Below are 7,211 nucleotides of genomic sequence, written 5' to 3' on the forward strand. Positions count from 1 at the left end.
TCTTATGTATTCAACAAAGTCTCTTCCCTGTGACTAGTGGAAATTTGAACAATTTCCAACTGTGAATATGTTCTTGAATTGTTTGACTTAAATCTCCCCAGTAATTATTTTTTCTTTGGTGATTGTAATTGCCAGGGCTTGTGGGGCTTTACCCAATACATGTATAGACTAGTTTCATCAAAGATTCTAAGGGATTTTTATGAAAATATCTAGAACTCTTTCTCCTGGTAGCCATTTCATTTGGGGTGCTCTGGCCTGCAAATTTTAACTACTTTGACCTCTTCAAACTTATTTCTGACTCTTCAACTCAGAGATTGCCAGGGAGGTTTCTTCACCCTGTAGCACAATCTAGAAATTGCCCCCAAGCAGAAAGCTACATTTGTTTTCCCATCTCTTAGGGATCACAGTCTTGCACTGGCTATTTTCCAGTGACTGAGGATAGTTGTTTCCTATATTTTTGCCTAGTTTTCTAATTTTTTATAGTAGAAAGGTAATTCTTGAGTCTTTTAGACTCTGATGGCCAGAAGTAGAAAATCCCAGCTGATTGTGTTTGGAAATGTATTCAACTTCTTCAAATCATGATTTGTTTTCATTTTTAAAATGATCTTATTGTAAGACCTGCCTTTCAAAAATATTACAAAGATTAGATATTATATGTGTCCTTTTAGTAACGCACAGAAATCTGAATGTAATGTGGCTTTGTTTCAGTTTCCTTATTTGAATAGTCAAGGGTATGTTGTCTACTACTAGCAAAAATAATCTTGCCATTAATCAACAGTGACCATACTATAGTCAGAGAACATGCAAACTAATTTTCTGCTCTTCCTAATGAGATACTTTTCAGTCTATGGAGTTCATATTAAATGGTTGTTCAGGGTCCCATATCCCTCCTTTCCTCTTCTTCATTTTTCCTCTCTCTTAACCTTTCTTCCCTTCCCTGTCCAATTTCCTGGTTTGCTCCTGGCCACATGATGAAATAGTCTCAGGATCATTATGACATCACTTGTCTACATCTTTTAAAAACATCGATGTACCTTTTAATATTCATCTTGTAAAAACTTTGACCTTTTAACTTCATTAGAATGGAGCATCTATAGGACAAATCTTTCTCTTGATATCTAGGCCACTTGTTATTTAACTTTGGTGTGTTGTTATGCTAACAGTGTCTTTCTCACTTTACTGTATTTTACCAAAGAATCCTGTTGAGGATTAGGAAGGAAGAAAAAGAAAGAGGTGGTAGAGACCAAATGCATAAAGTTCTTTAAGAAGTGTCTTATACAAAGCATATGCATATACTCAGTAAGTGATGACTACTATTTTGATAATTCCATTTGAGTGGATATACCATGACATCTAACAAAGTCTAACAAAGTCTTAATATTAAGACTAAAGAAAGTAGAAAATCAATTGTTAAAGATGACCAGAAGGTTTTAGGAGAACTACATTGCCCCTGGACTTGATCATCTATGTTCAGTTGAACTCACATGCTATAGATTCCTAGATCTAACACTTCTCTTATAATACCCTAGAACCTGTTTCATTGTCATTCAGTTGACTCCCACTTGGCAAAGTTTTAACCATGGACGGACCATAAATTTTTTCTGCTTCTGCTCAAATCAAGGCTAAATGGTTCCATTATTAACTTATGGTCGCCAGTCTATGTAACCAGATCCTCAGTACTGCTCTCCCACCCTATCCAAACCTCCAATGTTGCTCTTTTACCCTATCAGCCAGTTTCTCCCTCACATTCCTGCTATCACAACCTTAAATTTTATTCCTTTCTCTTTGGAAGGGAACACTTTTGCACTGCTGGTGGGATTGCAAACTAATACAACTTTTGTGGAAAGAAATAAGGAGAATTCTCAAAGAACTAAAAGTTGACCTTTTATTTGATCCCACAATCCCATTATTAGGTATCTACCCAGAAAAACAAAAATTTTACCACAAGGACATTTGCACTAGAATGTTTATTGCTGCTCAATTCACAATTGCCAAGATGTGGCAGCAACCCAAGCACCCATCAACCCATGAAAGGATTAACAAAATGTGGCATTCAGCCATAAGAAAAGATGGAGACTTTACATCTTTTGTGTTTACCCCTTTGGAGTTGAGTCCTGGACTTGATCATCTATGTTCAGTTCAACTCACATGCTATAGAGTCCTAGATCTAATGCGTTGGTCTCTACCACCTCTTTCTTTTCCTTCCCAATCCTCACTAGGATTCTCTGGTAAAATACAGTAAAGCGAGAAAGACTCTGTTAGCATAAAAACACACCAAAGTTATAACAAGTGGCCTAGATATCAAGAGAAAGATTTGTCCTATAGATGTTCCATTCTAACAAAGTTAAAAGATCAAAGCTTTACAAGATGAATATTAAAAGGTACATTGATGCTTTTAAAAGATGTAGATAGGTAATGTCATGATGATCCTGAGACTATTTCATCAGGAAGTGAACACATTCTCTTAGTAAAGTATCTCAAGAATGGAGAAAAAAGTATCCAATGTACTCAATACCAATATATAAACAAGTACATCCCCATTTGAAAGAAAAGACATAAGTATAGTCTAGCAAGGGGAGGGTAAAGGAGGGAGATGGCGGGGAGAAGGTGAGAGGGTGATTGGTAAGATCTCACTGGATGTGCACAATGAGAGGGTGTTCAGCACACCCCCAGGTGAAGGTCTCAACTATAATTTAAACTTTACCTTAAAAGTGAAAACAATGTTACCTAAAAATTTGTACCCTTATATTAATCTGAAATTAAAAAAAAAAATTGTTCCTTTCTCTTTAAACCTAGAATCCTATAATACCTCTCTGTCCTCTACTGAATAAATTTATTGAGTAGCTCCTGTAATAAATTCTGGGCTAGGAATATAGTGTGCCAGGTTATTGGTTACAAATGTGAGCAAAATACAGACATGATTGGTGTCTTTTTAGGGAAGAGAGAGAAAAATCAAATCGCCACACATCTTATGAACGTAGACTATGATGCGTGCTATGACTGGATCTAGAAGTGCATGTATAAATATGAGAACATGTTGGCTCGGGGGAGAGGAACTGGATTGATTGACAAGAGGAGCTTTCAAAGCAAAGGAAATAGCATATACCAAGGCACATGTTAATCTCATAGATGGTCATTTGAGTGCTCTAGCCTCAAGAAACTAAGTAGAAACCATCAGAATGAAACTTTCAACTTATAAAGCTACCAACTTGTGTCTATCCTATTTTTTCCTTCTCTTTCCTATTATACATCAAGCCTGCTGTGAGGTTTGGTTCCGTTTCTTCCTCTCTTTCTCTACTGGTTTCTTCTGGTCAGCAATAGCTCAAACTGTGACACCCCATCCCAGGTTGGCCTTCCACAAGGATGTTTGCTATACTCTGAGTGCCGGCAATGTGGATCAGTGCTCCTCCCAGCACAATGCTTGCTTTGCTCTGTCCACCTGTTGGCTTTATCATTGGAACAAATGAATGTGCCTGAGTGAGACATTTAATAACTTGGACTGGGGGATAGAAAGGTACACTGGAAAGTCTGGCCAGAAGCACTAGGTCTGAGAGTGGACAGAAGAATTAAGATACATTTATTCATTGCCCTTTGGAAAGGGAGTGGAGATGGAGATGGCTAGAAAGCAGCAAATGTCCATTAGAGTGGTCAAGACAAAAAAGGAACTATTTAATACTCCCAAGCAGCAAGTATCTTAATACAAATTAGAGAGATGAGCGATGTTACACATCAGCAATTCATCTGATCTGAGTAATGATGTATTGCTGATCACTCAGACCTCTGGATACCACGAACTTGTGATTTCTCTCACCAACAGTGAAGATAATGTGGTCTCTAAGTAACTGGTGTTATGCTGCCATCCTTTGGTTGAATTTTAAATGCCTTCCTCAGTACACTTATTTGTCAGGTGCAAGTGTAGGCTGGCTACAGATAGAACTGAACAAAAAAATCATTAAAATCATTCCATAAAACTAAAAAAAAGCTTATTAATCAAAACCATTTTGGTGTATTTTAAACACACAGAAAGTATCATGATTTTAATTGCAATATTACATTTTGTAGATTGAGAGTAATGACACATAAATAATTTATGGAAAATAGTGAATAAATAAAAATTTATATTTATGTAATAAATTTAAAAGTTATTGGAAAGCCCATCCTAGTTAAACATTGACTGCCACCATCAATTATTTTTTTTTTCAAAGACATAGTCATACTCAGTGATGTTTAAGACAGCTCTTTTTTTCCTCATCATGACACTTTTCTGTTGTTTTTCCTTGAAAGTGATATAAGCATGCAGTAGATTCCATTAATAACACCATTAGATTTGGACATCTTGTAGGTAGATGTCCTTTCAAGGACCCTGAATATCAGATATGACTCCATATTCAAACTGATGTGTGCATGCATATTCAAACTGATGTGTGCATGACATGTAAATACATAAACACATGGGATTTTTTTTTTTTAAAACGCCTCATACTCAGTGTCATTTAGGATATGGTAGTCAGTGTGCACAACCAATCTTATGACTAAATGTCCATGGTTGTTAGTAATTCCATTCAGGCTCCAGGGAATCACTTATTCATATCTCTTAAGTCTCCAAAACAAAGAGACTGCTTGATGACATGAAGGAGACTTTGGCTTGGGACATTAGGGATTTAAGCTGCAGAGGGAAGAGAAAAGACACATTAATTGACTTGTAAATCCTTCCTCAGGGACAGCATGAATGCAATAGATTCTTGCATAATGAAGTATCATTTCTCAATAGTACCAAGTGTCTATTCCCTTGTTTGCCTTTATGTGCAATTAGTGATCCAGGAGGTATTCATAAATTGTGATGGCCATTTGCAATCGTTGGACACAGAGGCTGAAAAACACTAACCAATTTATTTTTCTCCTAAATCTGAGGTTATGTTGGTCCAGAGTAGACATAATATGCTGGAAGTGTGATGAAAACGTTTTGCATTGTCATCCAGATAAACCTTGAAAGGTAGAATTGCGCATAATTTTGTTTTTAATACAGAGCTTTAATGTGTAATAATAAATAAAAGCTCCAAATTAAAATGCTAAGTATAAGCCTTATTTAACTTTGATTAAAATTTGATACTGATTTTACTATGCATTTTATCTTTTAACTTTGGTAAATAATATGAAATATTTCACTTTGAAAAATAAAATCTTTAATATCTTTAACATTTACCATGGATTACATTTTTTATACAATTAAAAATGTCTAGACTTTGAATGCGATTATATTTTATTTTTAATCTTTTATGTCTGGGTTCTGCTAATTATTTTCTATAAAGAACCAGGTAGGGAATATGTCAGGTTTTGCAGACTATATGGTTTCTGTCACAACCATTCAACTCTACTATTGTAGCATGTACAACTCTACTATTGTAAACACAACTTTATATATAAACAGGTAGTGAGCAGACTTGGCCCACAGGCTAGAGTTTGCCACTCCTACTTTTTAGATCATTAGTATTAAGAGAACTTCCACTTCTAGGCAGGAAGGCTGCCCTAATTTATTCTCTCCCTTTAAACAACCAGGAAATGGAATAGAATATGTGGGGGGGAAAAAAGTAGCTTTCAGAGATTGGATAACAGGCAGCATAAGAGGATGATCTTGGATAGAATGAAAAAAAATACTATGAGTCCCACAATTGCTCCTACTCTGTTAAATAAAAGCTCTCATCTGCAGCACAAGGAGAAGGAAGCCCAAACAGACCAGTGTTCTTACTGAGTTGATGAGTCAGAGTTTTGGAGATCAGGGAGGCAGCACAATATTGGAGAAGAGATTGCTTCACAAAAAGAAAGAGATGAACAGAGAATCTTCAAGAGTCTTCAGCTAATTCATGAGGTATGTTAAAAAAATTACCTAAGACTGGGAAAGGAACAGCCAAAAAGGATCAGGCAAACTATTCCCAATGTGAACATAGGGCTAGGAATAGTTCATGCTGCCACCAGTCAGAGTGCAAAGACTTCCTAATATAGGAAGCATTAAGTAGAGTCCTCACAAGGATATATCCTTGGTGTGAGGTGACATCATCCTGGACTATAAAGTCTGCTTCCCCCGTGGTAGCAAAGCTTAAAATCAAGTATCAGAGGAATAGAACAGATTCTAAGTAACTTCACTTTCTCTTAGAATCCAACTATACTTTACACATCCAGAACCCAGTAAAGTAAAATTTACAATGCTCAGGATACAATTAAAAGTTATTAGGTATGTAAAAAACTTAGGAAAATAAAACCTATAAACAGATACAAGAATTGACCAAACCAGACCCAGAAAATGACACAATGATGGAATTCTTAGACAAGGAGGTGAAAGCACCTATTAGAAACATACTCCATATGGTTCAGTATGTAGAATAAAAGATGAATGTGATAAGGAAAGATAAAAGATATTAAACCCCAAATTCAAGTGCTAGAGATGAAAATACAGTATCTGGAGTAATAAGTATACTGGATGGAATTAACAGGAGATAAGACAACAGGAGAAAAAAGTTAAACGAATTTGAAGACAGACATAGAAAGTCAAAAAACAGAAAAAGACTAAAAAATAAAGCCTCATGGAACTATGTGATGATATTAAACAGTTTAGTAGATCTATAGTTGTACTCTCAGAAAAGATTAAGAACAAAGAAATATAAATAGAAAAAACATTGGAAGAAATAATATCTGAAACTTGCCCAAATTTGATAAAAATGATCAAACCACAGATTCATGAAGCCCAAGAAGCTCCTAAGTAAAAGGATTAAGAAGAAAATCACACCAAAGCATATTGTAATCAAATTGCTGAAAAATGATGGTAGAAATCTTAAAAGCTGTCAGAGAAAAAGAAGGCACATTATGCACAAAGAAATAACATTAAGAATGCTAGCATCTTCTCTTTAGAAATAATGCAAGCCAGATGTCACCGGAGCAACCTTTTTATAGTACTAAAAGAAAATCAAGTTAGAGTTCTATGTGTAGAAAAAAATGTATGTCAGAAAAGAAGGCAAGAGAATTCATTGTCAGAGGACCTGTGATACAAGAAATATGAAAGGAAGTTTTTCAAGAAGAAAACTTATACCAGATAGAAATTCAGATCTACAAAAATGAATGAAAAGCACTGGAAATGGTAACTATATGGCAAATGTCTGATAATGGTAAATATGATAAACTGACAAATATGTGACTATTAGAACTATTTTCTCATTTTG

The sequence above is a fragment of the Otolemur garnettii genome, unplaced genomic scaffold, assembly GCF_000181295.1.
Source record: "Otolemur garnettii isolate 467f Iridium unplaced genomic scaffold, OtoGar3 scaffold00006, whole genome shotgun sequence".
Classification (NCBI taxonomy): domain Eukaryota; kingdom Metazoa; phylum Chordata; class Mammalia; order Primates; family Galagidae; genus Otolemur; species Otolemur garnettii.